General features: G+C 38.7%; 1 protein-coding gene and 1 long non-coding RNA gene across 3 annotated transcripts in view; one reads left to right on the top strand and one right to left on the bottom strand.

Moving 5' to 3' along the window:
• Positions 1-502: 502 nt before the first annotated feature.
• LOC112652290 (uncharacterized) overlaps positions 503-18,100 on the top strand; it is a 64,206-nt gene continuing 46,608 nt past the window's right edge. The window contains exon 1 of one of the 2 annotated variants that reach the window (XR_007409405.1): positions 503-982. The gene's annotated coding sequence lies outside the window, so the exon portion shown is untranslated. The remainder of the gene's footprint in view (positions 983-18,100) is intronic. The other variant, XR_007409404.1, reaches the window with a different exon arrangement.
• LOC112652300 (uncharacterized) lies at positions 8,649-10,688 on the bottom strand. Its single transcript, XR_003131346.3, has 2 exons — positions 10,544-10,688; positions 8,649-8,812 (listed from the first exon to the last, which is right to left on the bottom strand). It is a non-coding gene; the product is annotated as an uncharacterized LOC112652300 (long non-coding RNA).

The following is an 18,100-nucleotide window of genomic DNA, read 5'->3' as shown; positions in this document are numbered from 1 at the left end:
TAACTCACTTACTGTTTGCAATAAGGATCCTGCAATACGGTATATTTATAAATATTTTCCTAACTGCTGTATGAATTTTAGAAATAACAAAGCCATATCTGTTGTACTCGAAAGACTATTTTAACGCTATTTCAGGGAGAAGGGGTGTAGAATGAGCTTTATTAGCCTATAATCTGGAGGTTGAAAACACTATACCCTCCGATGATTTCATGTTTATTGCTAAACCTCTTCCTGATTCTTAAACCGTTTCAATGGAAAAAAACAAAAAACAAAAAACAAAAAAAGAGAAAACTGCTGCATTATTCCTAAGATAGACTTTTTAGGCTTGGTCTGTTTGGATAAGGATCTAATTTAGGTTTGTGGAATCATCTTAATGAGACACAATGTCCTCCGTTGAAAGGTGTCTAAATTTAGCCATGCACATAATAAACCTAGTCTCTATAATTGGGTAGGATAACTTGATGGAAAATTGTCGCTCAGATTTAGATTAAATGTAAAGGTAAGCAATCCAAAAGTCACACGCGACTTGCTATGTCACCATGGATACGCCAAAGCGAAAACACGAGAAAAATCAGGGAAGTAGCAAACACAGGGACTTAATTTGTGATGTGAAACAGGTGACCCAGGATGACTCAGAACACCTGTGTTCTTACTTTTTTTTTTTTTTTTTTCCTTTTCCCAAAAGATTTTGGAAATGCTGTTTCCTGGTGAGAATACTGCACTGAGTGTGCATTTACGTGGTTCTTGTGTATCGCCGCCCAAGATCTTCCGATTCGGCATCTGCTTTGTAGCCAGAGACTCCAGCGAGTCATACGTGCCCTCGAAGCAGACACATGCCACCTTAGTACCTGCTGGATGCCCAGTAAGGACTGACTGAACTCGGCTGAACTGATGTTACGTTTGACGTCCCCAGGAGAAGACTCGTCTGTGTCAACTGTCCTCACTGGAAATAGCTGCTGAGGCAGAAGCATCTAGCATCAAGGTACCTATTTCCATCTGATTTGGCTTTTGTACTTGAACAAGGGTCTGACCTTCCCAGGTAAGCACGTCAATTTGGGATCTGCCAAGCGTTTCCCTCGAGGACACGTCGGGAGAGATTCTTTTTCACCTCTTATACTTGCAATTGCTTTTCCACACTAGTATGAAGCTAATGAATGCCATGGACAGATGTAATTAATAAGTAGATTTGAGCTATCTGAGAGAAATAATGAATTCCTTATATGTTACTAATTTACCCCTTCCTCATGGGCAGACTTGCTTACATAAAGATCCTAATTTAGAAGTGTGATTAAGAAGCCTGATGCCTCGCAGTGATGGGTCAGGGGAGATAAATTGCTCAGTATTTTCACATCTCACATTTTAATTTTGTACTCCATATTGCACATCTGACGCTTCCACGAATAGCTGCTTTGAAGGTCACTGTGTGATTTTTAATGTGTTAAAAGTAGAAGTATCGTTTGGACTAGGTGGTTTAAAACCCCTTGTGGGGGGAAAAAAAAAAGATGTAAAAAAAAAAATCAACCCAAATGTGCCTTCCCGTGCTTCAACGTTAATTTCAGTGTGTTTGAATTCGTGATGGCAACACTTACACCTGTTATGAATTGGATCGTTACAATCCTGTATTTATTAAAATGAGATGTTTTAGTCTTGCACTTTTATGAAAAATAATTTCCAAGTCTTATCATTGAGTTTTAATTTTACATGACTAATACTAATGAATCTTCAAAACTAATAAATAGTAATCGAGTCGGCTCATAAGAAGTAAGGACAACCATGAAAGTGAATTCTGAAATGGTGTGTTGATAATTCTTTGGAAGAGTATGCCTACAAAATGAATCTTTAAACTTTTCCAAATGTGTGTCTTTGTGGTAATAAGAAGAAGTGTTTATAGCCTATGGGATCTCAGGTGAGATCCAAGCACAGCAGTGAGTCTGGGCTGTACAAAATGATATCTGAATTTAGGTAATTTTTGAACAGAAACCCACTAAAAAGGAAAAGTTTCACTCATAAGATGTGCCATTTAATCCATAAATCAACACCCAATCCTCCTGATTAAGGAGATGAGAAATGTGGGGCCAAGCAACGATGCAATTTTCTCCCCCAATTTGTCCCCCAGACCAGGGCTGGAGAACAGGTTTCCACCAAGAGCTGAGTCCCCAGAACAAGGTGCTCCCTCTGTGTAGAGCGAGGTGAGAAATGCTGGTTTGGGGACAGGTGAACCCCCTGCTCATATTCTTTGCTTTGGGCTCTTGCATGTTACAGCAAGGCCTCCTGCTTGGGATGCTCCAGGTTTCCCCAGTAAATGATGCCAGAGGTTCCCCGGGACATCACTGAGTGATGGTTGCACTTCCATTTGACCAGAGCCATGTTTGGAAAGGGTAGCTCCTCGTTTTCTACAGCAATGCACATGGTGGCCTGAAGCTTGCAAAAATGTGATTGCAATCTGTCCACTCTATCCCCTTTTTCTTCTACTCCCAGTTACCAAGGAAACCATGCTCATTAGGACGGTTGTCTTTAGGAGAGTCATGCCCACCCAACCCAGAAGGAACCATCAGTAGCTTCACTTCTCAGGGATCGGGGTGGGGGTGGGGGTGTTAATACTTTGTGGAGATTTGCCCAATCCCTTTGTCTAACCTACGGAGACCCTGGTGTCATCGTGGCGTCTGCCAAGTGAATACAATACAACGGTGTCTTTGTTTATGCGCTTTGGGGAGTGAACAGATTCAGCCTCTGTGAAATGCCAGACTAGGCGTGTCACTCAATTTTTTTCTCACCCTTTCAAAGAAAAGCAGCAGTTTATATCCTCTCTATTGGTTTAATGCAATAGATATACTGATCATTATATTTTTTCACAGAAGTTCAGATCTTACACGTTACACATCACAAAAGCAAAGGTTGCACGCATGAGATGCATTGCTTGATTCTAAGTTTGTTGCACGTTGTGATCCCAATGTGGTATGTTACCTGAATGTAAGGTTTTAGAAAGTGCCCAATATTCTTTTTTTTTAAAGTTTATGTATGAACGTATTTACGTAATCTCTACTCCCAACGTAGGGCTCAAACCCACAACCCCAAGATCAAGAGGTGCACGCTCCGCCGACTAAGCCAGCCAGCCAGTCGCCCCAGAAAGTGCCCATTATTCTGAAACACTGACACACACATTATGTTTGTGCACCACAAAATACTAATAATTTATCATTCTTATATAAAAACATAGCAATTCTGAGTCAGATGGAGGATCAAATTTTCTGAACATGTGTTTGGAGAAAATAGCATGGGTTTCAGATGGAAGCTGACATGACCTCTTCTTTGATTTGTAGTCATAAGATACAACGATGGCCAGGGAAAAGTAGCATATTTTATTTTTGGTCCCCACTACACCCATGAGTAATTATATGAACCCAGAAATAGCAAGGAATTCATTTTTTAAAGCTTTTTTACACAGAGGTTGCTAAATCATTGAAGCTGAGTTTGTCATCACTGGGGTAGAGTGGACGCACACACAACAATACCGCCTCGTCAGATTGCTTCCCATAAATATCTGTCATGGCTTCTTTCAGACTGTATCCATTTTATATTCTCTTCTGCTCCTTGGTGGGGGGGGAACTCCTCATTATAATATTAATAGTTATTATTATACTGAGGCTGCTTGATTTGTTCATTTATGTTGAATATCAACCACATTTGTGCAATATTTTAGATAGCTTGCCCGATCTGAAGATCTATTGGTAAAGGAATCTGAGGAAATGAGGAGTGCTAAGAACTTTATGATGCCTAAAAAAGATTAGTTTGAAATAATTAAATGATCACAGTTCTGTAAATTTACTAAGTCTTTAAAGTAGACACTTAAAATGGCTGGATGTTAACTGTTGTAAATTATAATTCAATAGAGGTGTTTAAAGAGCACATTGACTTCTTATACAGGCAATTGGAGTAGAGTTTTATAAAATTAAAGTAGACTAGAAACCAAGTTTGTGATTTAAAAAATTCCTATCTATAACAACGAAGGGATTGGCAAAATTATGCAACTCCTTTGTAGCTAAGAAAGTAGATGGCATCTTGCCTTGTTGGCACTGACTTTCTCCTGCATTGTCTGAGCCCTACCGAGGCTCTTCCAGGCATCGCTTGCTTCCTGTGTCTCATGGTGGTGTACGTACTCTGGGATGTCTTGTCAATAGAAATGGCCCTTAAGGGGCATCTGGGAGGCTCAGCAGTTGAGCATCTGCTTTTGGCTCAAATCATGATCTCGGGGTCTTGGGATCGAGTCCTGTATCAGGCTCCCCTTGGGGAGCCTACTTCTCTCTCTGCCTGTGTCTCTGCCTATGTCTTTCTCATGAATGAATAAATAAAATCTTAAAAAAAAGAATTGGCCTTTAAGATAAATTTCAGACCATTCCATCTTTCTGCATATCTTAATTGTTGAGTTTAAGTGTGTCTCAGCTACAGCTTCCTGAGGACCATTCCCTCAGAGCTTTGCATTCTCCAACATGTATAAAACTTTACTTATTATTTTATGAATGACACAGTGTCTTCCAAGGGGGGAAAATACATATATGTCTACCGAGGATTATATATTTAGTAAAAATAGATTTCAGAAGGAAATCATAAAAAACAGAGTGGAGAAAAACACAATAGAGAACTGAAAACCATCACAGAGAATTAACAGACCCAAAAGTTGGTTCTTTGGCCAAAATTGACACATCCTTAGCTAGACACACCGAGAAAAAAAAGAGAAGAATCATACTACTAAGATCAGACCTGAAAGTGTGGACATTGCTACTAGTCTTATCAAAATGGAATGGATATCAAGAGAATGCTATGAACAATTAGATGGCAAACATCCCATAAAAGAGCTGACATGATCAAGCTCTTGGAAACATACAAACTACTAAAGCTGAAGAAAGAATAAGTAGGAAATATGACTCTCCCTGAAAAAATTATACTTCAAAAATGAGGGGAAAATGAAAATATTTTCAGATGAATCAAAGCTAAGTAAATTCTCGGCCAGCAGATGTACACCACAAGAAATTCTAACAAACATGCATCATCTCGAAGACAAGTAAAACCAGATAGAAACATATCTACCCAGGAACAAACAGGGCTAGAAATGGTAGTTTTACATGTAAACAGGAAATAATTGTGTGGCTTTTTTTTTTTAAGATTTTATTTATTTATTCATGATAGACATAGAGAAAGAAAGGGAGAGGCAGAGACACAGGCAGAGGGAGAAGCAGGCTCCATGCCAGGAGCCTGATGCAGGACTCGATCCCGGGACTCTAGGACCACACCCTGGGCCGAAGGCAGGTGCTAAACCACTGAGCCACCCAGGGATCCTGAAATAATTGTATTTTAATGCACCAAATCATAATTCAGTGTGTGAAATAAAGCAGTAAAAAGTATATCCTGCATTATGTAACACACGCATACAAAAATATGTGACAAAATGGCACAAATAAAGGAGAATAGGGCTGTGTACAATGTGAAGTTCTTACATGATATACAAAATGGTATAAATTATTTGAAAGCAGCTTGTTATAAGTTAATATAAGTTAAATATATATAAAATATAAAATAAGCTAAAATATTGTAAAATAAGCAAATAATCACCCGAAAAAAGCCCATAGCAGAGCTAAAATGGAATATTAAAATAGACCCGACCCAAGGAAAAAAGAAGGTATGACAAACAGAAAACAAATAATAACATAGCAGATTTATACTTTTCATATAATAGCTATAATTGCATCAAAGGTAAATGACCCCCATCCAGTCTTATTTCAAGAGTAATATAAAGTGAACTCAAAGTCTGATTTTTAAATATCATACTAGTTATGCTTCAAAAAGCAAATCGAAACAGGTAAAATCAACATTAAGAATATTTTAGGGGCTCCTGGATGGCTCAGTCTGTAGAGCACGTGACTTGCCATCAGGATCCTGAGCTCAAGCCCCATGTTAGGTGTAGAGATTACTTAAAATTTAGGGGAAAAAAGACCAGAATATTTTATATAACCCAAGATACACAAAGTCTTACTCTATTAGGATGTAGTAAGGTTAAAATATGAATGACACGTCATATCATTTTTTGTTGCCTTCACCTTCAGAAAACTACCCATGGATTAGATAAGGAATCACAAGGGAAATTAATACAATTTTGGTTTGAATCATATGGGAAATGTAACATAGCTTTTGTCTTGTAGCATCTGAGGTGATAGAAACACCCTTTATTTTGACAGGGATGTCGGTTACACAGGTGTATACATTAATCGAAACTCAAACTATTTTATTTATTTGTGTAAAAAGTGGATGTGTAAGAAACTAATGCAATGAAAGTCCCCACTGGCCAGATAACACCACCAACAAAGATAAAACATTCGTGAAAACAAGGCAGAAAAAAAAAAAGAAAACAAGGCAGAAAAATAAAATTCTATATATTGAAATTCTTATGTGAATAAGTGAATTCTACATAAATAACTAATTTACATTAACATTTATATTAATAAAAATTCTATGGCTTTAGTCAGGGCACATTTGTGTGCAGCAATAAGGCAAAATATTTGGGAAAAAAATTATCATCCAAAAATAAATTTTCAAAACGACTCAAAGAAAAACATATGAGTGTAGTCTTCGACTGGCTATCAGTATAGATTGCATTAGGCACTTTAGGGCACAATTTTTATTCTTTATTTTATGCATTTGTTTTTTTAAAAGATTTTATTTATTTTTTGAGACACACAGGGAAATCGTGACCCGGGAGAAAGGGACAGAAGGAGAGGGAGAGGTAGACTGTCCACTGAGTGGAGAGCCCAACATGAGGCTCCATCCCAAGACCCTGATCATGACCTGAGCCAAAGACAGATGCTTAACCACCTGAGCCACCCAGGTGCCCCAAGGGGACAATTTTTTAAAAATATTTTATTTATTTATTCATGATACACAGAGACAGAGACAGAGAGAGAGAGAGGCAGAGACACAGGCCAAGGAAGAAGCAGGCTCCATGCAGGGAGCCCGACATGGGACTCAATCCCGGGTCTCCAGGATCACACCCCAGGCCGAAGGTGGCTCTAAACCGCTGAGCCACCCAGGGATCCCAAGGGGACAATTTTTAAATAGAAATCACAGTGTTTCTATTGCTTGATAGTGATCATTTTACAAAACGTACCATATTTTTACATAAACAGCCATGTTTGGCCCATCAAATTATGACTTCACTGCCAGCCTCCGATGGCACGTGACATCAGAACCTCTTCGGGCACATCTTCCAAGGACCCTCTGGGCTGTACCTTTCTCTAAGTTGTTCAGTGGTTCAGTATGTTCCCACCTGCCTTCCATCATCCAGAAGTGTGTGAGGCTTCGCACCTGCTGGTGACTTCCCCTTCTACTTGCTTCATAGAACCGTGTTTACTACAAGCTCTTCTTTCCTCCAGCTGTTGGACTGAGTCTCTTGAGTGGTGGGAATTAAAGCCGTGAGTTCACCCTTCCCGATTCAACCAGATGTCTCCACTCCACCATAGGGCCCTGCCGCCACTTGCCTGGGCACGTGTCATAGTCCACAGGACAGTTCGATGGCCACCAATCTCTCCTTTCGGGATAGCATCTACACAGATTTGGAGGCATGACCTAGTCATGACATAGAACCAATTACATGCTTCCACTACTCAAAAGGAAGAAAGATAAATATCATAATTTGATAGACAAAGACCTTCATAGTATTTTCTTAATGTAGTCTCCCAAGCCCAACCTGACACTTGGCTCAGCACGTTGGCCACCACCCCACCTGGATAATGTGGTGTCCCCCTGACTCTGACTTCAAACTCTAATGTGGTCACTATGTTTGGCTATAACCATGGCGTACATGAACAGTGTCCCTATAAGATTTGACTGACTGTGATCTAAGGTGTAGACAATCTGGCAGTCAGGAGGTCAAACACCGTTGAGTTGGAAGATGTTATCTTGTAGCTGGTTTATGTGAGAGAAGGCATGAGGGAGAGAGGAAAAAAATGGGGGTCGGGGGCGTGGGAATCAGGATGGATTTTTAAAAATTGGGAACTTATCCATACATGAAAAACTTGACACCACTGTTCCCAGAATTTACATTCAGGTTGGCAGAGAACCAACCACCATATGGAGCTAGATAATTACGTCCGTCCATATTGTAGAGTTGACCCGTGGATTAACACGACACTCTTATCGATTCTGTACATCTCTTATTTGAATACAATTTATCAAAATCAAGCCAGGGCGCTCTCTTAGCAAATTTATAGGTTCTGTCAATCTCCTACCTTCCTGATCTCTCTCTATCCTTTTCCAAAATCAGAACTTCATGGGACTATGATTTCAGCCACACGGTTTCACAGAAATCCAGTAGATCTCAGAAAATAACTTTCCAAAGGTCTTGGGACCCCATGACTTCATTAAATACATTGAATAATGTGAGCTTCTTACACGACACCAATATCCCAAGGGGTAAGTGGGTACGAGGGAGAGTCCGCTGAGTAGTGAGGTATCTAGGTAAGTCGAAATACATCACAATGCTCTGTGTGCCCCTGTTACATCATAAATTTTACAATTTATTCTTTAAAGAAACCCACCTTAGCATGTATTGCTTTTATCATATCCATTTCTGTGAAGACAAAATAAGCGTTAGACCAAAGTAAAAATGTGAAGGGGAAAGAGCTCACTTTATTTTTCTCATCTATTCCTCCCATAATGAGCTCCATTGGAGACAACTTCCCGTCATCTGAAATGTATACATCCAAAGAACTGTATTCACGTGGATCTTTGGGTCTTCCCTCTGTTGTCGTTGTTGTTGTTTTTCCTAAAATTTAGACAAAAATCAGCAATTATCTGAATGAACAAGGCTTTGGTTGTTTTTACTTTTTTTTTTTTTTAAGATTTTTTATTTATTTACTCATGAGAGAGAGAGAGAGAGGCAGAGACCCAGGCAGAGGGAGAAGTAGGCTCCATGCAGGGAGCCCGACGTGGGACTCCATCCAGAGTCCCCAGGATCACGCCCTGGGCTGAAGGCGGCACTAAACCGCTGAGCCACCCGGGATGCCCAGTTGTTTTTACTTTTAAATTGGAAATCTTCACTTTAAATGCATGGATGTGATGAAAGGAAGTCTCTAGATACCTCCTTCTTCTGATTTTCTTTTTAATTATTTCAGTGAAACCATGGAAAATGAGTCAGATTGAGTCTATGAATACTAGACAGGAGGTTTTCCCTTCCATAACCTTATCGTTTCTCAGTAAAAGGTTGAGTTTATCTTGCCTTCCCAAGCTATTTATTGAGAAGATCCAAACTGATGCATTTCATTCATATTTCATTCAGAATCATGTCTTTGTACGAAGGCTTGATTTTTTTTTCCTGAAATCGTTCAGACTTTCATTTCTTATTTTATACCTTTCATGGAAAAATCCCTTAATCTTTCTTTAATGGAATTCTAGGACAGTCACATAGATCAATTTGAGCCAGTTGCATTATTTAGTCTTTAGGATTGTTTTATGTGTATTTGCCATTTGTGAACCGAGAGCACATCATATTTTATAAAATAGACACGTATGGTAATAATGAAATATATCTATCACTTGCTCATTAGTGTCTGTATTCATATTTCTGTCATGTATTGCACTCCTACAAAAAAATGTAACAAACCACATCTTTCTTTTTCTGTTGCAAATCCAATGCTGTTAATTTTACCCCAAATGGTAGTCAATTCGTAGAGACTCAGCGTAAATGGTGTTAAGCCATACATATTGTAAATAAAACTTGCGTATGCTTTGTCATTTCTATTTCACTTTTCTGTGTCACAAAAGTTTCATTTTAATTGGAAACTCTCTTGCCTGTAAAGATGCATTTCTCCAGGATACTATGCGGTTTACTGAATAGGAAAGAGAACTTCCCTACGGTATTAATTAATCCATTTCTTCCTCGTTGCCTCTCAAGGACACATGGTGACAAACCCCAGAGGAGGAGAAGAAAAGCCACCTCTCCACCAGCCTTGGTTCTATACACCAAGATGCATTGGAGGAAACGGGGACACATATGTTTGAAATAACGTGGTGTCGACGATTTCCATATATATATATTCAAAATGAATACAGACGATACTCTACTGTTCCATGCGATCATGGAAAAATCCATGGCAGTCTTCAATAAATCTGTTATTGTCTTTATCACTACTTTATATTCCATAAGTAAAGCGGGAGACTTGTAGAAACACAAGTTTGACAAAGTTGGGTTCACTGTAGGATCAGTTCACTCTGTATTGTAAGCCAAAGTATAGACATTATAAGAAAATTGAAGTAAGGGGTATTTGCAGTTAGCCAATGCCCTTCTCAGCCTTTTTTTTTTTTATTATGATTATGATTACGATGATTCTCCTTCAAATATTTGTAATGCTTCAGGGAAGGGAAGATGATTCAGAGATTCTGGAGAACCGTCATATCACGTAGAAGTCTTCCACTTGGAAAATTTAATCCTCGGGTCGCCCACCCATCAGTGGAAAGAGGGAAGGGAAAGACGAGATACTCATCATAAAGCCATTACAAAGCATGGAGATTGGTTGTCCAGGCCAAGCGTTGGCTAAAAGCAAGTGTGCTCCTTCCTGATGGCAGTCGTCATAGAGTCCCACAGACTGAATGGGATCAAATAATGAAAAGTTTGTACTCCGATGGTCCTGGGGGCTGGTGGGCCTGGGCCCTTGTGACATGTGTTCCATGTTCCATGTTCCATGTTCCATCTGTTCCATGCCTTTCCCGTAGCTTCTGGGGGTTTCCTGGCCAGGTCCACCATGACTTCGCTAACACACACCAGTCTTCATCTGCAAGTGACATTCCCCCTGCCCAAGTGTCTGCATCTCCCCTTTCTAGAAGGACACCGGGCATATCAGGGCCCCACTCTACTCCCACATGACCTCGTCTAAATTAGTTCTGTGGCAACGACCCCGTTTCCAGATGGAGTAATTTAGGAAGACTCTAGCTTACGGTGTTCTCTGGTCATTGAACACACTTGCTTAGAGCCTGCTGGGGGTCATGGGTCCGGGCTCTTTGATGAGTGTTGTCAATCAGTCCACGTGAGAAGTGTGGCTGATGGTGTTTGGATCTCCATCTCTAGTCTGTCTTCCTCCTGTTCCTCCCCGCTCCTCCTCCTACTCTCCATCATTTTCTTTCCTCCTCCTACTTCTTCACCTCCTTCTTTCTCTTTTCAACACACACAGACACACATCACCTTGACTCCTCAGAGCACTTTTGGAACCACTAACACCTTTACGATAGACACTACTCCCATCTGCAAACACGATATATCCCCCCAATGATGGGCCTGTCCTCACTCTTCTCTGTGCGTGTCTGGCACGACTATGGGAAGACACTATTGTGAATGTGCCATTGGAAACATTACCATATCCTTAAAGGATAGTTTCTTTTTTCTTTTTTTTTTTTCTTTTTTTACTGGCATGGTTGGTAGGCACGATGGATGTTATCTGTGTTTTCTTTATTAACCGGTGAAGTTACTAATTCTAATAGCTTTGTTGTAGATTTTTTATTTGGATTTTAAACTCACAAAGCCTTGACTCTCCTTTTCCAATCATATTATTTGCATTTATCTTTACTGTTCTGCATGTGCTGCCCAGTACTCCTGCTGCGCAGTGGAAAGACCTGAGAATGTCAGCCACACGAGTCTCATTCCCAATCTCAGGGGACTCTTTCCCCATTTCAGCCCCAAAATATGCTGTTTGATGTATTGTGGTCTCTCTTTTTTTTTTTAAGATTTTATTGATTTATTCATGAGAGACAGAGAGAGAGAGACAGAGAGAGAGGCAGAGACCCAGGCAGAGGGAGAAGCAGGCTCCACACAGGGAGCCCAACACAGGACTCAATCCAGGGACCCCAGGATCACACCCTGGGCCAAAGGCAGGCGCTAAACCACTGAGCCACCGGGGCTGCCCCTGTGGTCTCTTTTTCTAAAGTTGAAATCTATTATATGTTTAGGGAAGGTCCCTTCGAATGTCATGATGCAGATACATTTTATTAATTATAGTTAATATCTTTCATCCTTTTAAAATGCATTTTTCTGCATTTCTGGAAATGTCACATATGTATTTTCCTGTTTCTTTTATTATGGTTGTTTACTTTAAATGACTCAAATTTTAATCACCTTTGTATGCTTGTATTCCTTAAATTAATCCTACTTTAAAATGTTGTATTATGTGATGTTTCCCTTTATCACTGGAATATATATATATATAATGTATATATAAATTCTATCACAGAATACATCTCACTATGTATTATAATTACACATAATTTTATAAATTCTGCATCAGTAAGAAGGATTGTCAGAAGACTGGACTCCAATTTTCTTCCTTTTGATTGTTTTCTTAGGGTTTAGTATTACAGTTATGCTGACCTCAAGAACATTTCAGAATAGATTCATGAGCCTTGCTAGTTCTTGTCAAATATATATTGTTTCAGAGCTGCTATAAATTCTTCCTACTGTTATAGTTTCTAATCCTTTTCTCAAAATTTATAGAATATGTATTCTATGCATTATTCTAGCTTCCTAACCTTGCTATTTGCTGTCATGTCTTGACATTCTTGGGTTTTCTTATGTGATCAAAAATCTGCAATGATCATAAAAATCACCTCTTTCCTTCAAATATGGATGCCCTTTGTGTTTTTATCTATTTGCGTATAGCATATAGATGAACATGATGCTCATCAACATCATGCATAAACAATATATATATATGCACACACACACATTCGGGGCACCTGAGTGGCTTAGTCAGTTAAGGATCTGCCTTCAGCTCAGGTCAAGGTCCCGGGGTCCTGGAGTTGAGCCCCACATTGGACTCCCGGCTCAATGGGTAGTCTGCTTCTCTCTCTACAGTCCCCTCTGTTCATGCTCTCTCTCATGCTTGGTCTCTGTCTTCCACATAAGTAAATAAAACCTTATAAAATAAAATAAAATAAAATAAAATAAAATAAAATAAAATAAAATAAAATAAAATAAAATAAAATAAAATAAAATAAAATGAAATAAAATAAAATAAAATTAAATTAAATCAAATTAAATCAAATCAAATTAAATTAAATCAAAGTAATAAAATAAATAAAATAAAATAAATAAAATAATACACATCTGTTTCTGTCTTGCTTTTTTTTTCAATGAAGGACAAACATTAACTTTCATTCAGTGCCTTTCATTTCTTATGGAGATGATTGATATAGATGGTGATTATATTAGTACATTTAATATAATAAGTTGACTAATAACAGAAATCCACATTTATCCTCAAAATCAACGTCAAGTCACCACAGCGAATTTTTCTTGAAACCTCAGCTGGATTCTATTCGGTAGCTGTTGGAGATTTTCCTATCTGTGCGTTGTTGTTTGTGCTGTGTTTCTTGGAGTTCATTATCGGTGCTTTCTTCGCTTCATAATGAAAATTTGGAACTATTTCTCCTTTTCTATGTTCTCAACCAGCGTAAATATTCGCAAGTAAATCTTATTTTCAAAGAAAAAAAAAACTGTAAAGCCATCTGGAAATGCTGTGTTTGACAGGAGAGTGGGTGAGGCAGGGAATGAGGTCTGGTCTCTCTGGGATTTTATAATTAGTTTCCAGTTCTTATGTCTTCTGGGGAGAAAAAAAAATGTGTACGTATAGAAAATCACCCATGTCATTGGAGTCCTCAAATGCATTTGCACCAAGTGGATCAAACAAGCTGCTTTTGATTCCTTAAATTCCTTCATTGCTGTGATTCCTATCACCCGTTCTCACTTTATATATTTGGGCTCTCTCCCCCCTTTTAAAGACTATCATATTAAACACTCTATCTGCACACTGTGTTTTTAACCAAAGAACCAATACTAGGCATTTTCATTATGTTTTATCCTCATTTAGGCCCTTTTTTACATTTTAATCTTTATTAATTCATCTCTAATTGAAGCACTGCCTATGTGTTATTGTATTTTTGGATTTTGCTTGGAAAATCCAACTTAGGTTAGAATGCTTCCTTACGGCATTTCCACCATTCAGCAGGATTAATGACTTAGCGTAGTTTCTGGCATAAAACAGCTAAATAAATTACTCAGTGTGACTCTGCACAGATTGACGCTCTTGGCTATGACGCTCTGAAAGGTAACTATTTAAAAATTCAGGCCCTGGGGTGCCCAGCTGGCTCAGTCTGTGGAACGTGCAACTCTTGATGTTGAGATTGTGACTTCCAGCCCCACATTGGGTGTAGAGATTACTTAAAAATAAAATCTTTTCAAATAAAATAGAATAAAATTTCAAGCCTACTTGAGTATACGGAAATGAGCATGAGAAAAAAGCGTGCATTTCTGCCATCAAAAGTAATAGAGTTAAGGGCATCTGGCTGGCTCAGTCAGTAGACCTTGCAACTCTCGGTCTTGGGGTAGTAGTCGAAAACATTATTTAGAATTAAAGGGTTCCATAGAACCCTATGCCATAAAAAGTTCTAATCTGCTACTACTTCTATTGACTATTTCCCGAAACTTTTAACATTATCATTATCAAATTTTCCATTTTCTTTATTCTTGTAAATTTCCATTACTCTGCATCTAACTTAGGGATTTCTCATCCTATGTACAATTGTAAGCTTCCCAAGGTGTTTCAAATATGGCTTTTTCATTGAATTGGAAGTAGGAATGGTTCATTCTATGAATCCAAACCATCTCTTTGACCCAATCTTTTTGGCACTACTCTTAAGAGTGTTACCCCAGCTTTCTTTGCTGACAAGCCCAACGTGAAATTTTGCCACTTAGAAGATGGATCTCTAGTATCATGTTGACCTTCAGCTCTTTCACAATGTCTGTATAAAATACTTTGTACTGAAGAAGCGTGATTACCCATATTAGCGCTAATGGAAAATGTCTCAAAGCCAAATCGTTTTCAATAAATGTGCATTAGGACACTTTGAATAGAACTATCACTGGAGATTAAGGTGGTGCCCTGAGGAAATTATGTGCTTTTTGGAATTTTAGCACAATTTTACTTTGTTATTTTAAAAAAAAAAAAACTTGTAAAATAACCTGTTTAAAAGCAAAATCCCTACTTTCACTCTCATGAACGGCAACACTTCTTAAAGTTTAGTGTCATTTGCATATTAATTAAGACGTGACACTAAAGCTTGAGTCACACACACACGCACACACAAAACATAGGACAGGGACACTAGATGCCACTTTTTAATTTCTAATTTTTTCCCAGCATTATTGAGATATAATTGACATATACGTAACATCTAATTTGGTATAATTGTGTACATTTAAGGTGTAAAATGTGAAGATCTGATATATGTATGTATTGCTGCCATGATAAGGTTAGTCAACACATCTATCGCCTGGTACTTAACTATTATTATGTGTAGAGAGAACTCTTAAGATCTATTGTCTCAGCAACTGGCAAGTAGACAATTCATTGTTGATAAACTATAGTCATCGTGCTGGACATTAGATCCCAAGAACGTACCATCTTAAGACTGAGAGTTGAGACTTTTTGACTACCATCATCCCTTTCCCCCACCCCAACCCTTGGCAACTACCAGTTTACTGTTTCTGTGATTTTTTTTGCTTCTTTGTTTTTAGATTCCACCTGGAAGTCAGATCATGCAATATCTGTCTTTGTCTATTTCATATCATTTAGCATATGCCATCAAGCTTCATCCATATTGCCTCACATGGCATATTTCTATGTCCAAACTACCCATTTTATGTCCAAACTACCCACACACATCACTGTCTCTTAATCCATTTCTCCCACAGTGGACACTTAGGTTGTTTCCACGTCTTGACTTTTATAAATAATGCTTTAGTGAACACAAGGTTGCAGGTATGTCTTCAACGTAATGATTTCATTTACTGTGGATATATACCCACAAGTGGAATTGCTGGATCACATGGTAGTTCAATCTTTAACTATTTGAGGAACCTCCATACTGTTCTTCAGAGCAGCCGCACCAGTTTGCATCCCCACCAACAGTTCACCAGGGGTCCCCTTTCTCCCCATCCTCAGCAATACCTGTTAACTCTTGTATCTTGATAGTAGTCATCCTAACAGGTGTCAGACCATGTCTCACGGTGCTTTTAATCTGTTTTTCCCTGATGATGAGTGGTGTGGAGCACCTTGCCAGTACCTATTGGCCATTTGCAAGTCTGCTTTGCAAAAGTGTCTGTTCAGATCTTTTGGGTTATTGGGTTTTTTTGTTTTGTTTGCTGTTGAGTTGTAGGAGTTCCTTATAAATTGTAGATAATATTTATCAGATATATGATTTGCAAATATTTCCTTCCATTACTTAGGGTACGTTTTCGTTTTGTTGATCTTTTGCTGTACTGAAGCCTTTTCAAGTGACGTAGACTCATTTGTTTATTTCTACTTTTATTGCTTATGCTTTTGGTGACATATTCAGAAAATCATTGCCAAGGCCTATGCCAGGGAGCTTTTCTCCTATTCTTTTTTTAAAAAAAGATTTTATTTATTTATTCATGAGACACACAGAAGGCAGAGACATAGGCAGAGGGAGAAGCAGAGTCCCCATAGGGAGCCCGATGTGGGACTCGATCCCAAGACCCTGGGATCACGACCTGAGCCCAGGACCTGATGCTCAACCACTGAGCCACCCAGGTGCCCCTCCTATTCTTTCTTTTAAGAATTGTTTGGTTTCAGGTTTTATATTTAGATCTTTAGCCCATATCTAGTTAAATTTTGTGTAAGCTAGGAGTCCAGCTTCATTCTTTTGCATGTGAACGTTCAATTACCTCAACACCAGGTATTAAAAAGACTATCTTTTCCCCATGAGTATTCTTGGCTCCCTTGCTGAATATTAGTTGAATACACAGTAGATGCCAGTTTTAGGTTGTGATAATTCTAGATCGACTATAAATACTGAGACATGTGGATTCTTTAAAAATTTAACTCACTAGGGAAATGGAATGGCTGTAAAATCAATACAAGTTATCCAAAGCAAGAATCAATTCATTCTGGCTTATATTAATTGTTTCTTTAAGAATTTTCAGTCAGCATTAACTGAAAGAAAGGAGAACAACCATAATTTATTTATGTTCAAACCGAAACTCATATGAAGTAAATCTGTCTATTCTGAATGTTGTTAAGGCAATTTTCATATTAGCAGATAACAATCTCTTAATATCTTTACTTCCAACCCACCTAGTCTAATTGTCTCCTAGCATCTGTTTGGGTGAAGTGTGAAATGTGATCATCACACAGGAGAATTAAGGAGGATGGAGTGTGTTTGCTGCAATCCTCCACTGTTTAGTAGGGACACAGCTTTTGTAGGGCTGGCGGCTTTGAACCCTCCCAGGGGAGCAAGAATTGTCTAGACACTTCACAGTGGTGTTGGGCCTAATATAAGACTCTGTGTCTGAAATTGACATATTATAGTTTCATCTCCTTTTCCTTCCTTCTGATGGAAGTGCTAATAAGTAGAAAAATGGCCAATAGACTGTCAAAGCAAAAAAAAAAAAAATACTAGGAAAAGAATAGCTTATTGGAACGTGACTGCATTTTTAAGCAGAGAATGAAACTGTGTATTACCATTGTTCTATTCAGCTTTATTTTCAAGAAAACAATTCCTATATTATCCTTCAAAACAAACCCTGGTTCACCTTGCATAAATCTTGCTGGTTAGCCACATGCACACCCACCAACCCACCCACCCACCCACACACACACACACACACACACACACACAGTGAGGTTGGGGGGAGAAAGAATAAGTAGGCTTGTACATTTGATCTCATTATTCAGAGTTCTAGGCAAGCCTTGGTTTTATGGTCAAAGCTTTTTCATTTAATGCCAATAAATAGGTCAATCATAGAAGCTGCCCAAAGAGCAAGAGGCAGTGGCTCAACAGAAGTTCACAATAACACGTAGAAAAGAAAGAAAAGGAGAACGGAAATACTCTTCCTTCTAAAGCCAACGACACTTGTGCTTTTCATCGTATCCCCCCCCAACGGGGACACCAGAGGAAAGCCACCACCATGTTCTCCTCGCTGTCCTTTCTTTGGGGCTCCGTTGTGAACAGGTTGCCCTGGCGGAAGGTACTATGCTGTGCATCCCAA

Source organism: Canis lupus, chromosome X (genome assembly GCF_003254725.2).
Source record: "Canis lupus dingo isolate Sandy chromosome X, ASM325472v2, whole genome shotgun sequence".
Classification (NCBI taxonomy): domain Eukaryota; kingdom Metazoa; phylum Chordata; class Mammalia; order Carnivora; family Canidae; genus Canis; species Canis lupus.
Note: the sequence above shows the minus strand (reverse complement) of the source record. Positions and strands in the feature narration are given on the sequence as shown.